The sequence below is a fragment of the Camelus bactrianus genome, chromosome 3, assembly GCF_048773025.1.
Source record: "Camelus bactrianus isolate YW-2024 breed Bactrian camel chromosome 3, ASM4877302v1, whole genome shotgun sequence".
Taxonomy (NCBI): domain Eukaryota; kingdom Metazoa; phylum Chordata; class Mammalia; order Artiodactyla; family Camelidae; genus Camelus; species Camelus bactrianus.
The window spans coordinates 138,228,632-138,245,929 of record NC_133541.1 but is presented as its reverse complement, the minus strand read 5'-3'; the positions used below and the strand labels follow the sequence as shown (position 1 = coordinate 138,245,929).

The window sequence follows — 17,298 nt, the reverse complement described above, 5'->3', positions numbered from 1 at the left end:
TTTAAATGGTACAATTCAGCAACTTTTAGCATACTCACAGTTGTGCAACAATTATTATTCCAGAACGTTTTCATCACAACAGAAAGACCAGTGGAAATGAGTGACATACCCACCCCTCCCCAGTGGTGTTTCTAAAGAAGTTTCATGACTATTCCTGACCATAAATTAACTTGTTACATTCCATGAAATATCTGGTAGGAATTCTAATCAGAATTGCAATGAATCTGTGTATCAAAACAGGAAGAATTAATGTCTTTATGGCATAAATTTCTTCTACACATGAATATATCTGGGACCGTATCTTTTCATCTCTCCAGAGCCTGGCCCATGGGAAGTCCTCACTAAATGTTGGGCTTGTGAATGCTGAGATTCTATACATCGTTAGTTGCTACTGTAGCCTTTCACAGAAGAGAAAAGTAACCTCAGTGAAGCCAAGTGACTGTCTGATGGTCAGAAAGAGTGACAGCCAGTGCTGGAGAGATCCAGTGGACTTGGTGCTTGCAACCAGGATTCTCCAGGACCTACAGCTAAGAGGATTACAGTATTCTTTTTTTTTTCTTAATGGCGTTGCTTTTATTTTTACTTTTTTTAAATTTATTTTTTATTGAAATGTAGTCAAGTTACAATGTTAGTTTCAGGTGTACAGCAGAGATTCAGTTATCAACATATGCATATGTATATACATATGTTTTAGATTGTTTTTAGTAGAACTCATTACAAGAAATTGAATATAGTTCCCTGTGCTATATAGTAGGTCCTTGTCATTTATTTTATATTTGTTAACGTGTATCTGTTAATCCCCCCTTTCCTGCCTGCTAAGCACAGTTTGCTTTCTATGTCCATGAGTCCATTTCTAGCAGCACAGTTTTTCCTAGTAATATATGCTCTTTGGCTGCTTTCAGTTACAGTAATTCCATGTTATCTGTGAGCGCTTTTCTTCTGGTGGCCTTTATGTGGTTTGCACACGTGGTAATAGAGATCTGTATTTGGGAGAACTCCAGGCTTAGTGTAGTCCCTGGTACAGAGTGCCCACTGAGTTGATTATTGAACTGGGAAAAAAACAGTAAATGTTGGAATTTCCAGTATGGTTGAGACTTCCAGGTTTCTGTAACCAGTTTACCCCACCTAATTATTGGCTGCCCCCATACTGGGTAATTTGGTGGAAATTCATTGTATGGTGGTGTAGAGACAGGGCCTTGTATGCTTCTTCTCTTTCCGTTTTCTAAGGCTCATTCTCCTGGGCCTTCCACATTCTCCCCCAGCAGTGCCCAGGGCTGGCTTGGTGCTGCGCTGAGGCAATATTTGTTAATAAGGCCCTTTCCTCATCTCTTCTGACCCTCCGTTTCTTTATCTGCACAATGAGGGCTTAGACTAGATAAGTGCTTTTCAGTTTCTTTTAAGCCATGTTTCCTTTGAGAAACAGAAAATGCAAATCTCTCCTCCCATCCCAACACTTTAGATTTTGTTACTTCCTGCAAGGAGGGACATAGCTCTTTGTGGAAAATTGATGTGATTGTGATTCCAGGTGGCACAGAAAAGACTCTTCAGAGATTTATTGCAGGGAGAGGGCAGAAAAGGGGCAGTATGTCACACTTTCTAGTGTGAGCACTGGAGCAGGGCCTTGCATTTAAATATGGTGTCTGTCGTGGCCTCTCTTTAATCTTGCACAATGTGACAAACCTCTCTACCTCAGTTTCTTGATGTGTCAAGTTGGGGTGATAATATTTTAAGGCTTTTGTGAAACATTATACACATAATCTATTTGTGTCTCAGTAGAAACAAGACCTGCAAGGGATTCAGGGATTTAAAAAAAAAAAAATCTTGCCCATAGCACTATGTCGCTGTGCATTTTAAATCTCCTGGAGGGTGATGGTTGAGTCTAAAGTCCATCGTGGGACAGGTGGCCCATAGTTCTCTATGCCCCAGATTGCCCCCTCCTCCCCAGTCCTCTTCCTCAGTCCAGGATGAAGTTCCCTAGTAGATTTACACAGAGGTCTTTTGGAAATGTCTTTTCATTTTATTGTTTCACCAAGAAGGGCTGCCATCATGATCTCTGTGGTCAGGTTTTGAAGGGCTGCCATCATGATGTCTAGTCAGGTGAAGGCTATGCAATTGGGAGTTTCTATTTAATAAAAAGAAAAAAATTACAAATAGAAAATTAGAACAAGGGTGGTGACAGGGGCTCTTGGAATTGAGCACCATTAGCTTTGTTAGCTTCAGGTGCAGTGGCCTCTTGCCACGAGGACCCATCCTCTTGCTCTGAAGTTGGAGGGACCACTGGGTTCAGTGGGAATTTTAACTGAGTGTATCTCATGTGCTGGGCATTGTCCTATTTTTTCTGTGTGTTCCTTTTTTGAGACAGTGAGCAAATTTAACCTCAATAGCTTCTTTAAAAAAGTAGAAATTTTATTTTGAGTTATAATTTAGATTCCCATGTAGTTGTAAGAGATAATATGGAGAGGGCCTATGGAGGTAAGGACCTGCTATGTGTCCCCAACTATGCACCAAAGATGCCAGAAGACACAGCATTCCCACTCAGTGAATTTATAGCTTGGACTGTGAGCAGCTCTTCAGAGGAAGAAACAGTGCCTAGTTTATCTCTGTGACCCATAGTAGGGACTAGCAGAAAGTCAGTGCTCAAAGTTTTATCTGATTCAGCTGTTTGCCTACAACTGCCTGTGACACCCCCCACCAACGCAGCCCCCAGAGGCTGCTAAGAAAATTTTCCCAGTTTTCCTTAATGGTTCCATCTTTCAAAGCTGGGGTACGATTCATTACTGACTCACTAAAAATCTGAGGTTTGTGTTATTGCCATCATTTCTATTCATGATTAAACTGGGGCTTAGAGAAGCACACACGCCTGCCCAGGTCACCCACATGATTAGTGTAGAGACGGGTGGAACGTGGGCTTGGGATTTCCAAGCAGTACCATTATGATGGTCTGTGGCAGGGAGCAGCATTCACTTTGCTTGTTTATTCATTCATTCAACAAACGTTTATTGAGTAACCTCTTTGGGTCAGATGCTTTCATAGGGTTATCTGATTCTTCAGCAGTACTGAGAATCATGTAATATTTACTTTTATTTAAATCTGAGAAAATTAGCTCTGAGAGGTTATAACCCCCCGAAGGAAATATAGCTCATAAAGTAGGGATAGTAAATTTGTAGTCACCCCTTTTTATGCAGGTGGTACCCTAGGCATTTTATATTTGCAAACTTTCATAATCAAGATATATTCTTGTAAGGCAAGGATTTTTTTTTTTTTAATTGAAGTATAGTCAAGTTTACAATGTTGTGTAAATTGCAAGGTGGTTTTTGAATTTTGAATTAAAAAGTATTTTTTGAGAAGGGTAATTAGGTTTCTTTATTTGTTTCTTTTATTAAAATGAGGTACTGGGACCTCGTACATGATAAGCATGTGCTCTACCACTGAACTGTACCCTCCTCCACAAGGCAAGTTTTCTTATCCATTATTCTGCAGCTTAGGGGTTCAAATAAATTGGAATTGAAATCCAGATCTTTTGCTCCTACTGTTGTCCTTTTCTTTATATTCTGCTGAAGGGGGTTGCGGAAAGCAGTTCCTTTTTTCATTTCTTTATTACGCATTTTTGAGCAGTGACTTTGCATCAGGGCCTTGCTAGGTGCTTTGAAACAGAAAACAAGAAATGACCCTTCTCTGCAGGGGCAGGAAGCCTAGACCAAAAGCTGGGTAAAGTGATCCGTGCTACGGTAGCTATGTGCAGGCTCTGAAGGACAAACTGTACCCCTGGATTTGCTTGGGCTTCCCCTGCCTTCTGGCTGGTACACACCAGGTCACCGCAACCCAGAGGCGCCCGCAGCCCACAGCACAATATTTACCTCGATCTCCTCTCCCCTCTCGGCAGGGCCTGCAACATGAGCATCCCTGACTACGTGCAGTGTGCTGAGGACTATGAGACTTTTCCTGTGGTGGTCAAACCAGTGGGGATCATCTCAGAGGAGAATTTCTTTTGCATCTATAAGCGAATCTCTTTGGTGAGCCAGATCAGCCCGTGCAGCTCCCAGGGCACACTCTGTATGCACTACAGGCATCACTATGCGCCCAAGAATGGATGGAGCGGCTTCCAGACCCATCTCAAGGTTGTGGGCCTTGTCACCATTACCGACTGCCTCTCGGCCAAGGCCTTTGAGAAGCTCCACGTGCAGAGGAGCTGTATGGCACCATGCTTAATGACTCTCAACTCTTTGTCTTTGTGCTGCATGGGGAGGTAGCTGAGCAGCCGCGCACCGACGTGGCCTTCAATCTACGAGGACTGCAGGGTGGTGGAGAAGAGGATTGAGGACTTCACTGAGTCACTTTTCATCTTGCTCAAGTCTAAGTGGCTGGATGGGGCCCCCGACAATTCTGGGGACAAGATCCCACTCCTCTGCATCCTGTTTGAGAAGGAGGACTTCATGGGACTGGACACAGACAGCAGGTAATTTACCTGGCGGCCCGTCCGCCCTGGTTCTGTGCCAGGTTGCTTCCCTACATCCAGAAAGGGCTCAGCAAGGAAGAGGGCTGTCTAGTAGCCAAGGGTGGAGGGAAGTGCAGCCCACCGGTTTAGAGACATTTAAAAGTGAATCTGCCTTTGTTTCAGAGAGATCCTTTTAGTGATAGTGTTAGAGCACTTACTCCTGCTTTTCAGCCAGGACCCTGGTGGGACCCCTGGAGTTGCTGTTCAATAGAGTAGCCACAGCCACTGATGCTAGGAGCACTGGGGAGAAGGCTGGTCTGAGCTGAGATGTGCTGTAGTTCAAATGCACATGAGACGCTGAGGCTTGTCTACTAAAAGCATATAAACTATCTTGTTACTTCCTCTATGGATTACATGTCAAAATGATAGTATTTTACATACAGTATATTATGTAAGATATGTTCTTAAAATCAGTTTCTAGTACTTGTTTTTTCTTTGTTGGTTTGTTTCTTTGTTTACCGTTTTAAATGTGGCAACTGGGAAACTTTCTTTACATGGCTCTCATTTCATTTCTGTTGGGCAGCCTTTCCTGGGACAGTCTCATCCCTTTGCTTATAGATGAGATGCTGAATCCCGAGAGGCAGAACGAGGCGCTGGTTGAGCTGGCTTGGAGCCAGTGTCTCCTGCCTCCCAGGCTCAGCACCTGTTCGGCTCAGGCACTCTCTTCCTGCCCGACAGCCAGCATGCCATGTTAGGACATCAGAAACACTGCCATGTACCTCCGAATGAACTCCTTATGCAGGGAAAGGTGTATCACAGAGTATGGGAAAGAGCAGGGAAATGTTCATCCTCACTTTGTCCCTGTGATTAAGTCAACGGCCCCACTTTTCCACGGAATTATAGACGGGCTCTTCTGGGCTTCCTAACCCCGCAACATCTGTTCTGTTTCCCCGTGTATCTATTGTGCTTTCCCTCGGGAAGAAGAGGGTGAGATGCCTTTGCCGAGAGGTGGTCCCCTTTGCTGGGGAGAGTGACGGAATCTGCGTACCCCTGGCCTACGGCCTCGGGCCTTGAGTCTGGAGAGGGCTCATGGCGGTCCCACAGGTGATGGTCGGACGACCTGGCACGTGCTGCCGGGCCCGCTGTGGAGGCGGTGCTCTGTGATTCTTGAACTTAACTAAGATCAGATTCTACTTTCTGGTTGTTGGTAAGTTGGAGGAGAAGATGCCAGAGAATTGATAAAAAGAATATCCAGAACAGCCCTGTGAGTGATGGGCAAGAGGACCCGAGACCCACCTGCATGAGGTGCCTAGCGGGCTCTGGATGAATTTTCTGTTCCTCCCGGACATGCTTAAGGAAGGGGAAAGGCATGTCGTGGCCATGATCTGTTCTTCTCCTCACAGGGCCCTGTGACCTACATGCCGGCGCTCCCCATCTGCTCCTTGGAGATGAGGTGTCATGTTTAGGAGCCTGGGCACTGCTGAGGGCACAGCTGCCAGCACTGTGCTACACCGAGGCTGGCTCCGTTCACCTCACATGTCACCTCCTGCTGATCCCCCATGCGTCAGTCAAGGTAGGTGCATCGGTGCAACGTAAGCAGGGACCATGTTCTCCCCCTGGACAGACTGGTGGTTAAGCAGTGGAAGCCTGGAGCCCTGCCCCAGCCCCCAGGCCAGTGCCTCCTCTTTTGTCACAGGAGGCACTGGTGACAGTTTTGCTCAGCAACTGCTTAGCTCTGAGTCTGAGGACCCACCAGAGAATTCCTGCTTGTTTTTGCCTTTGAAGTCTGCCCTTGGGATTTGGCGGAGTAGCTGGATATGTTCTTAGCCCATAGTGGTTGACACAGTCACCATTGTTTACCCAGAACCTCGTGTACCAGGCATGGCTCCCGTCATCAAAATATAGCAGCGCATTAAACCTCCCTCCTGGTGTGTCTGTCTGTTTTGGTACCGTAAGGTCTCAGCCAGCATCTTAACGTCAGTGAGATAACGCGGCCAGTGAGCTCGGGTCAAGCAAGTTCTCCTCCTGTCACTTTTACTCCATTGTTGCTTTTACTATTCCACAGTCATTAATTTTTAAAACAATGCTTTGGTGCAGGAGCAGAGACTAATTCTCTCCTGCTACTCTTGGTGGAAGTGCGTAAAACTGTCCAGCCTGAAATGTGACCAAAATTTGTAGCTTAAGACCTGCCTAGACCCATGTATATGGAGTTTTGGTTAGGGGCGCTGACCATGTTGGTGTCCCCCGGCAGCGCCGCTCCCCTCAGGCCCCTGCTTTCCCTGGAGCAGGAGGTGAGGTTGGGTCTCACCATCCCCGCGTCCCTGGCCTCACACACTCACGTAAATTCTTGTACGTGCTTTCAAAGTCATTTTTGTTCTTGTGTGTTTCTAATTTTCTCTTGTTCCTCTTTTCCTTTTTCTTTATTCCTTTTTCTCTTGTACTGCCCTGTGAGCATGTTGTTGCGTCTGAAATTGTGGGCTGTACACACAGTGCATTGGAAATAGCTAGATCGCCCTCCGTGCTGTCTCCATCGCTTTAAAAAGCAAAAACTTAACAGCTGCCTTGATCCATGTATTATCCTTGTAATCTTTTTATTTTCTAATATTTTTTAGCACATTACCCACTGGTGTTTGATACCTCTTAAAATCCTTGCTTTAAGGAACCAGGTTGGTCCTCCTTATATTTGGTGACAAATGCGCCCTTATTAAAATTCTTTGATTGTTTTGAAGAAGTGAGATGCGAATTCATTTATGCGGCTGCTGAGGGATGATTTTCATGGAGTATTTAAACTTGTAATGTCAAATTCTGCAGCATCTTGCTCGATTCCTGCTTTTACACAAACGTGCTTGGCACTCGGTTCTTGGCTGTCGCTGTGTGACGTGCGTGACGGCGCTGCCTGGCTGGTGGTCACTGGTGAGGAATTGGCAGGCTCGGGGGTGAGCAGCTGTTGGAGGAAGCAGTCACCGTTTTGTTAATTAATTTTTTCTTTTCTTTACATTTTACTTTCCGTGCCATTTACTTTACTTTGCCTTCATAAAGGGGCAGAAGTGGGTCTAAATTCCATGCCACTCTTTTGTTCCCTTTACGAGGCTAGTTTTTCTGAGTATCAGGACAACATGCCCTTCTCCTAAGTAGCTGGCTCACCTGGATCTGGTGGAAATAGGGACTGCTAAAGGGAACCGTAGCTTCCTCTCTGCTCCAGCCAGTGGGCATTCAGAGCCGGGACTGTGGTTTGCCTCAGCAGCCGTGCAGGCCTCCCTGCACCGGCCTTTACTTTTAACCCATGTTGGCAGTAAATAGCTGACTCCGTGTCTGTTGCAGCTGACGTCCACCACTGTCGGCCTTGTCGTTAGTTTGCGGTAGTGAGTCTCCAACACCCCAGTCAACTGTGAAGGAAAATGCTTTGGCCGACCTAGGACCTTGGATTCTCACCCCCAACATGGTTCATCTCACCCGGTGGAAGTGTTTGGCCACCACCATCATGCTGAACATGAGGCCTTGTTTCTCTTTTCATGCTCTGGTCCAAATGTAGACACTTCATTTTTCACTGAATTTGTCTCGCTTGAGACAGGAGAGAATATCTGAATGAGTCCATCACATTGTGGGTGGGGAACAGATCAGAAGTAAATGTCGCAAGTAGAAGGAGTCTAGTCTGTCCGGGTTGGCAAATGCAGGCTGGGATCTGTGATGGCCGGGCTATGCTGTGGACACAGGCCTTTCCCGTGGCTCCCGAGGGCCCAGGGGTCGGAGTGAGAACAGCCTTGCCTGGGTTCCTCCATCTTCGTCTGCTTACTGTCAAGTGTGTCTGCTAATTAGGAGCTCCCACACACCTCGGGCCTTTCAAAACTCAGACCACGGGAGAACCTTGAGTCTCTTCTCCTGGGCCTCCTTTGTGAGAATACAGTGCCTTCTGAGGTGACCAGTGGCAGGAGATGCCTCCCCCTCCAGGGAGCACCCTTTGGAGGGCTGTGACTCAGTGCACCATGCTCTGAGCTTGTGGGGTTCCGGCCGTGGTCCCTGCAGAACCAGACTTGAGATACGCTTAGTGACGGATATAACAGAACTGATTCCAGGGCAGGGCTTGGGGGAGGGAACAGTGGAAATTGAATGTGAGCTCAAACACATAGGTGGGTGCTGGGGCTGTTACGAAAATGGGGTGTCTGGGAGGTACCTGCCAGGAATCGAATTCCAGAGTAAATGGCGGACATGAGGCATTTTTAAGATGCCATTTGTCATCCTAGTTAGGACTTCAAAGAGGCACTCGGGTCTATGGCCCTGGGGCTCAGGTGAAGGAGCCGGACTAGAGATACACGTTGGGAGTCGTCATTCTTAGCTGGTGTTCACAGCCACACATGTGAATTAGATCATCTTGAGAGCTGCAGACTGAGGCTGAGGTGGGGCAGGGCTGTGCCTTGGTTGGAGGAAAGCCCAGACCATGCAGCTTTGGTGTGTCAGTCTGCGGCGTTTGCGATTTTCAGACTAATGCCATTTATCCTTAAGGGGCCGGGGGTTGGGCAGGGCCAGCCAGGAAGAAATCTGTAAGAAGGGTCGTGGCCACGTGTGTCTTGGGAAGATGCAGAGTCTGCAGGGTCCGGGAGGGTAGACTTCTAAGAAGCTGGAGTTGGAGTGGGGAGAAAGTAGTCACACTCACCTGTGAGGGAGGGAGGGAGTCCTTGGGAGCCGCCACCCTACTGGACTCGCTTTCCAATGAACAGAAGTCAATCAGACAGAGGATCTGAGGTGAGAATAGATGGGCGCTGGGAGGGGAGGCAACCTGGAGAATGGTGCTTGCAAAGTTCTGGAATAGTCTCCCTGAAAAATTGAGTTAAAAATACCCAGACTAGTAAGAACATTGATAGTGACTGGGGAGGAGGCAGTTGTTTTTCTGGCCTCCTAATTTTAATGCATGTATCCAGGGATACACAGAAGATTCGGGCAGTCTTTTCCACTGGTTTGATCCTTACCAGGGGGAACAGTGCAAGTTTAAAGGGGGAGAAGGGCAGCGGAGGGAAGCTAGTCAGGCCCCGTGTCAGGTACCAGTCGGCAGCCCTACTTGCATGTTGCGTTCTCATCCATGCCTCACAGGTGGGCGGTGGCAGCCCCCTTTTGCGGATTGGGAAGCCTTCTCAGAGGGTTTAAGGAATTGGTCCGTTTAGCGGCTAGTCAATGCTGTAGCAGGATTCAAGCAGGGCCTTGTCAGACTTCAAGGGCATGTTCTCTCTAATAACTCCGGTACCTCCCTGTTGTACCTGGATTGGTGAATTGGGTCAGTTTTGGAGCCGTTCACAAAAAGTACGATTTAAGTGCCTCAGGACAGTTTCACAAAGCTCAGTGATCTTTGATGGTTCAGAAGCACCGCAGTGATTTTTGCCCCACAGGGGTAAGGTCTTACTCCTTGACGATGACGTGGTTGCAAATGACGTACAGGTGCAAAACCAGACTTAGCAGCTTCTGAAGGGAAACTCTCCAGTTCTCCCTTGATCGGCTTTCTTCCACGGGATGTAACTGCTGCAGCATAGGCCTGAGCTTTCCATATGGAGTGAGGTTTTGATAACCAAAGTTAGCATAAAACGGTCAGATGAAGAAAATCGACGTTGACAATTTATTTTTGGGTTACATTAGTGTAGATATTCTATCAGTTAATGACCCATATATCGAATGAAATTGAGTACAGATCATTGTATTTCTTTCTTTCTATTTACAGTTCTCTTACAGAGTAAGGTTTCCTGCTTTGGAACATCAGCTCCACCACCACGGCACCTATCAGTGTTTTGGTGTGATTGCATTTACGCAGTGAATGTAATCTGGGCTTCCTCAGCCCCAAACACTCCAGTGCAGAATCACGGTTTGTAGCCATCTCTTAGTCACGCAAATACTTCTAAAATTATATGATGCCAGAAAAGAAAGTGGAGGGAGAGAGAGATGGCCTTTATCAAAGTTCATTTCTATTCTAACTGCAAACTGTTGTTGAACAGCTCTGGTTTCCTTTGGATATGAATATATACATTTCTTTGCATGTAATCTGGGTTTTGGACTAGAACACCAAGCTCTTGCTGTCCACAAGCCACAAAAATAGTAGCCAAATTGCACACGTGTGAAATAGTTCATAATTTTCTCTGAGAAAGAATCCTTGAATTTGGGACTTGGGCTGTGATTTTTGCTTTTTGCTTCCCCCACCCCTCTTGTAATCTCTCACTCCTTCCCACGTGGCCCCCAAGAGTTCGTGGTTTCAAAGGAGTGGGCAAACACGCAGTTGGTCACCATGTACTGTTGCTATAGATGGAGCCCTGCCAAGACCTAAAGGACATTATCAGAGAGGACTTCCTGGAAGAAATGGGCTCTACATTCAATCGTGGGGACAGAGTAAGGGTCAGCCAGGAGAAGGAGTCAAGAGTGTGGCTCAGGTGGCAGGTGCAGCCCGGGCAGAGGCCTGGAGGCTTGTGGGGTGGGGACCTGGGGAGAGTGCCCTTTGTGGTCCAGGGTGGAGTGTTCCCCTGCTGGGGAGGACCCTGGAGAGTGCCTGGGGTGAAGGGCTTTGGAAGACGTTGGGTTTTATTTGAACAGACACTGGGGGCAGTGAAGGGTGTCAGCAGGAAGAGACCCTCAGGAAAGGTAATTCTGGTTTTGCTTCTGATATTCTACAGACAGAAGGGTCGGGACGGGCAAGAGCAGGTCTGTCTGTCCCTTTGAGACCCACCCCGTCATTCATTTATTCATAACACGTGCACTTCTGTGTGTCTAGGGGAGAGAGGGTGGACCCACATTAGTAAGCAAAATGTATTTGCTTCTTGTGAGCTTAGCAGTGTCAGAAGTTGACTTAGCCTAGAATGTTCTAGGAATAGAGGAACAAGTTGCGGAGGTTGGAGGGAGGGAAGTCTTCCTTGAAAATCAGTCAAAATGAGCCTGGAGGCAAGTGGGAAGTAGGAGCAGGACAGGGGGGACCTGGGAACTGGGGTGAGGCTGGGTGAGCAGTGTCGGTGGCGGGGGAAGAATTCCACCAGTGAGCCTCTGAAGGGTTTGAAGTGTGGGTAATGTAATCAAGTTTGTGCTTTGGGAAGCCTGCCGTTGCTCTGTGTGTGTGTGTGTAGCGGGGAATAGGGGGAGGGTGCCACCAACTTGGGGGGCAACTAGAAGACCATTCACAGGCTGGGAGAGGGGCGTCAGGGCTGCTTGGGGACGGTAGGGGCAGTGTGGATGCTGGATTTCCTTATGGGGAGGGCTTGTTATCGGGGTCGCCCGAGAGGCGACTTTTGGCTGGAAGTAAAGAGATGGAGGCTGCCAGGTGGACTTTCCTCTTCTCTCCTTCCCTGCCTTGTGTGATGATCTTAGCTCAGCCAACTTTTGGAACAGAAGAGCTAAGTTCCAGGGTAGCCCAGGACTTTGTTGAGCTCGTTCGAATGAGATCTGATAGGATTTAGATTTCTGTTCAGATCGGCATGTTCACTTAGCTAGAAACCTCCCGTCATTTCGATTTCCATGGGGTATTTATTCTTGATAAAGATTGCTTTCTTGGTGAGAGGAAATTTAATACAGCTGTTGTCTTTCTCAAAAAAAATCATATATTATTAAGAAATTTAATATTCCAAAGAATAGCAAAATTTAAAAATGATAAAGTAAGGCTTTGGTGTAGTTTCTTTGGTTTCTGAGCTAATGTGGAGTTAGAGCCTTTGCATTACTTAATAGCACATCCTTGTCAGTATTTAAAGAGCTGTTAGTGAGCACCCCAGGCCCCAACTCTCAAAACATCATTAATGTTTGCTCTGAAATAGTGATGTCATAAAGGTCTTGTTTGCAGAATTCAAACAGTTTGTTGATATTATGCAGCATAGCACCATTTATAAAATAATAATAGGTTCAAAATTAAGAAATTGGAAGATAATTGATTTTTTTAAAGCTGAAACATAAACTTTCTTGTGCTAATGTTGCAACTGGTAATTTTGAAAAGAAAAATCCTACTGTAATATCATCTACGTGGAATACATATATGACTTTCACATTTGAAAAGTAACGGCGCAGTGTTTTTAGAAGTCAGGAGCATTCCAGCTCAGATACTGGCATTGATGGTTGCTGGTTTTCAATGGAAGAGCCTAAATTTGCCTTCTTAGCGTTTTTTGTTGTTGTTGTTGTTGGTTTTTTTTGTAGTGAGAGGGCTGAGTAGTGCTTTGCCAGCATGATTTTGGGGGAATTTGAGGGCAGATGTCGTGTACCAGCAGTGAGATATTTCCATGCGTTTAATTTTCCGGACATCACCAGGGTACATGTGGGGTTTGTGCATGCAGGCTGGGATGCTGCAGGACTCCCTAATCCATCACCGTTATGTCCTGGAGCTGCTCTGGTTAGTGAATAATTTTCTGTGCCTTGGAGGTAAAGTGGTCTGATGCAGATGATCAGATATATACTTAAAGGGCTTTACTTGAAATAAGAGAAACCTAGAAACATGGCTCTAACAATACAGGATGAGGGAGGAGAATTGGCTGAGCTGCGTGCAGTGGGGAGTCTTCTCAGGTGACTCCCACGCCGTGATTCCTGCCAAAATCCGCCCCAGCCCTGCACGGTTGTCCTGCCGAAGCAAGCATGCACTTTGCTCAGAAACGCACTGAATTTCCTTGCGCCTCTGTTTGTTGGCATTTTTTTTGAAAGCACATCTTGCCCTTTGCTTAAATGTCATCCCTGCAAGTCGCCTCTTACACTCAACCTTCTGGACCACGTCCATACATAGTTGCTGAATGGATGAACAGAATGTAGAATCTCCATTTAGTGAAACATTATTCAGACGTAAGAGTGAATAAAAAAGAAAAAGAGGAAAATGAAAAAGACCACCTCTTCTGGGAAGTCCACTCTGACTGCTCAACCCGCCATTTTCCCTTTGAAACACAATCACTTATGCTCCACTCTACTATTTTTGATATTACTTACAACCCTCTAATAAACTTTAACGTTTTCAAAAAAAAAGGGAGAGATGCTGATACCATTTCAACATGGACGATCCTTGACAACAGCATGTTAAATGAAAGGAAGCAGACACAAACGGCCAGATATTGTTGACTTCAGTGATCTGAAATGCCCAGAATAGGCACATGCAGAGGCGGAGAGCAGGTGAAGGTTGCAAAGGGCTAGGTGGAGGGGGGTTAGGGAGTGACTGCTAGTGACAGGGGTATTGTTTTGGGGTGATGAAGTGTTCTGGAAATAGATGGTGATGAGGGCTGCACAACCGTGAGTGTGCAGAAGACGGCTGAGCTCTGTCTCTGGAAGTGCCTGTGGTTGGGGGCGGCTTTATTTTCTTCTCACCCTGCACTCTGAATAGTCATCTTGTTCTGTGGCCTTTCTACTAGTGTGAGTGGTGAGACTCAGAGACTTTGCAGAGTCTTGTTTCTTTTTCCCCCCCTGCTGAGTGTAGGCAAAATAAGTTTAAGCCTGAGAAAGTGCTCCATCTGCAGAAATATCTTTCAGTTTTGCATGGTGTAAAAATCTTGAGAGATTTTTAATTGTTGAGGACAGTCTGTGGGGGGAAATAGCCCGTGAAGCCTTGGGGAGACCTGGAAAACCGCGCTTCCCTCCCTGACACGGGTGGAGTATTCACACCAGTTCAGGCAGTGAAGGGCCGAGACCCGTGAGCGGAGTTGACAATCGTGAATATTTACGTGTATCCGCTGCTTCATCTTGGATATTAATTTCAAGCTGAGTCAGTTTGTGGCGGCAGCCTCATCCTACATCAGGAATTTATAGTATCTGCTCTTGAGGTGAAGACCTGACAGAGTTTATTATTTAACAGTCTCCCTTGAATTGATATCTCAGATTCCTTTGTCAAAAGCAAAACAGCAGAAATACAGACGTCCTTTAATGCCAATATGACCTGGAAAGGGTTTAGTCTCTCTGCCTCAGTGGCCTTATCTGCGGGTGGGGAAGATGATAACAGTGTTTCCCTCAGAGGGGCTGGTGAAGGGAGAGTGAGGAGCACAAAGGGAGGACTTACACGAGATGCTCATGAATGACCGAAATTAGTGCTCTGAGCCTGGTGAGGCCTCAGGGGCAGAGATGTCAGAACAGAGCATTCCTAGGCAGAGCTAGATCCGTGTTGGCAGCTGTTATGATCAGTATCACAACTGTGGGTTATCAGGTAGATTTAAGACTTGGTAATATGAATTCATGAATAATGATCGAAGACTAGACATCTCAGATTCAGTTTACATAGTTTTCAAGATTTCCTCTGAGAAATGGATGGTTTTTTCCCCATCTTAAATCTGAGATGAGTCTCTAAAAAATTCTGTATTCCTCCATTTTTTTGCTTTGATTCTCCATTTCTTAAAAAAAAAGTTTTTAAATTGATTTAGTGGGGACTGAACTGAGGGCCTCATGCATGCTAAGCACATACTCTCCCAAATGAGGTATAATCTCCCTCCTGATTTTTTTTAAACTTTTCTTTCTTAGTATTCAGAGTTTAGAGGCCTCTAATTCTTTTTCTGGAGACTTGTCCATGAACCTGTAATTCTATTATTAATGGACAAAACTTGGTTTTTTAAAAAAAATGAATAGAATATTCTGCAATCCATCCAAAAGGAAATGCTCATTGGCTTAAAATGTTTCTCCTTTAAGGTGATTTCTCCTTTTTGGTCTAGCTCAATTTATTAATAGACATCCTCATCATCATAATGACCAAACTCGCTCTGAGTGGACACCTACCTAAGGCTAAAATGCTTTCCTCATGTTTTACTTCATAGCAGGTGTTTGACGGTAGGTATCATTGTCTCCCTTTTTGCAGCTGAGGGATTGATAGATGGAACAGCTTGTCCCAAATCACACGCAGCTGGCGGTGGCTAGCTCGGTGCTGGAACCCAGGCTGCACAGGATGCATTCTTAATTGCTGCTCTAATCAGCCTCCCATTGAGTGGTTACCCGAACGCCTGTGACTCCATAAATGACCGATTTTAGCGATCTCAGCCTGATGAGGACTTCAAAGGGGAGACACCAGTGAGAATGTGAGACAGAGTGGCATAAATTAAAATTGTACATTTTCACACATGTTTAATTCTCAGGTAGTTGCATAAAAAGTTATTTTTTATGTATTTTAGGGCTCTGTAAGCACTAAAAACAAAACAATAATAATTATAGTGCAAAAGAGAAGGGGGCTTTGAAAATCCAACCACTGCTGATGATGTTACTTGTTTTTCTCTAGTGGCCCTTATTGACAGATATACTTACAAAGACTGAATTGGTTTTACGTAGTCTAAATATGGAAGAAAAGATTGTCAGTGAATATTTTAAGAAAATCTTTATTCTTTTCTTTCCTGATGATGTATATATAAGTTGTTTTCATGGCTTAAGTACATTTCCTGTTTTGAGAAATTTGAGTAATATCGTTCAACTTGTCTGACTGTGAGAGTTAGTAGCCTTGTATACAAAGAACCCAAGAGGTGCTTAGTAAAAATGTGCTGTCACAATGGCAGATATTTTAGAAGGATCAACTCTGAATACTAAAGAGGGTGGCTTATTACTGATGCATATTTAATATGTATGTATATGATATATATGAATATGGCTTAAAGTAACAAGGATTCATTTATTTTTTAGTGCACTATGAAGTTTTAATGAACTCTGTATCATTTTAGTGAGACAGGGAGTAGTTAAATTGCCTTAAGCAGACGACCTTGAAGATTATTTACACAGAATGTGTATTGTTAGAACTCAGGTGTCATGTTGCCGTGTAACCATCCACTCAGACATTTAAATTCGTTGGATTCTGACCAGATGCATTAAGTTTAGAAAAATCCACATTGATAATTTTCAGGGAATAAGCTTCTCTCTTTTGTGATTAAAGAAAATTTTTATCTTTTTTGCTGCACTCTTAACAGGTTTAAAATATCAAAACACTGATTTGACATGTAACTTTTTTAATAGAGAGAATAAAGCTCATGCTGTTTTATTATGTAAATAAATGTTTTTGTACTTCAACAAACATATGATTTCCTGGCTTTTTGAGAAGTATGTTGCAAGATACTTAGATAACCTACTTTCAGAAAAATACAGGCTCGACTTTTATGAATATAGGCCTAGTACAGATCGGTTCGTTTTTGCTATAGTGCAAGACATGTGGCCTAGGAGAGATTTGCTACCGATTGCAAGGAGGACAGATCCCATGTCTCAGTCTCCCCTCCTGTAAAATGAAGTGGCAGGACTGGATTCTTTCCTCTTCAAAGATGAGTTTCCATGAGCCTGTGTCTTTTGTTTATATTCAGGAGTATTAGCAATAATAGATTAAATACTGAGTTACCCTCCCTTCCCCCGAAGCAAAGTGCAGTATGTGCTAAAGAAGCTTTTAGTTATCTGATTCTCGTTTCTGATCCTATAGGCAATTTTTGTGTTGCATGCTTCTTGGCGACCTGGAAGGTCTTTTTAGCCATAGGTGGCGCTTGTTGCACCTTCTTACCGTCTTAATTTTCCTGTTTGTTAAAGAAGGCTTAAACAACGTTATTTTGTTTTAATATCTTTGCTTGATGCTTCAGAATAGCACAATGTCCATTATGTCTGTCTACATGGAAAAATTGTTCTGCTTATATCTTAGTTTTATTCTGTCATCTCGCTGTGAACATCTCAGACTTGCTGTGTAAACAATGGCAAAATCGGACTTTTCTTCCAGTGTTAGAAAACAGTGAGCCGGGAATTTATAAAACAGCTAGTAGCGGCCTCTGGAGCACATTAAAGCTGAAAAGTGTACTGAGTTCCCTGAGTATTGACCCCGCCGCTGTGTGTTAATTGGTGGTAGGAGATTTGGTACATATACGTAGGGGTGTAGTGTTTTGAATTGGGTTTGCGTGCACGCGCTGCCACTGAGCCACGTGAGCCTGAGTCAGTTCGTTCTGAGTTTT

The 17,298-nt window shown here is 45.0% G+C and overlaps 1 protein-coding gene across 24 annotated transcripts in view; it reads left to right on the top strand.

Moving 5' to 3' along the window:
• Positions 1–17,298, top strand: part of LOC141577158 (trafficking protein particle complex subunit 9-like) — a 138,381-nt gene that overhangs the window by 77,037 nt on the left and 44,046 nt on the right. For 22 of the 24 annotated variants that reach the window (XR_012505816.1, XR_012505815.1, XM_074361294.1 and 19 more), the window contains 2 exons: positions 3,884–4,456; positions 5,839–6,008. The gene's annotated coding sequence lies outside the window, so the exon portion shown is untranslated. Of the gene's footprint in view, positions 1–317; positions 542–3,883; positions 4,457–5,838; positions 6,009–17,298 lie in introns of all 24 variants that reach the window. The other 2 variants (XM_074361284.1, XM_074361288.1) reach the window with 2 other exon arrangements.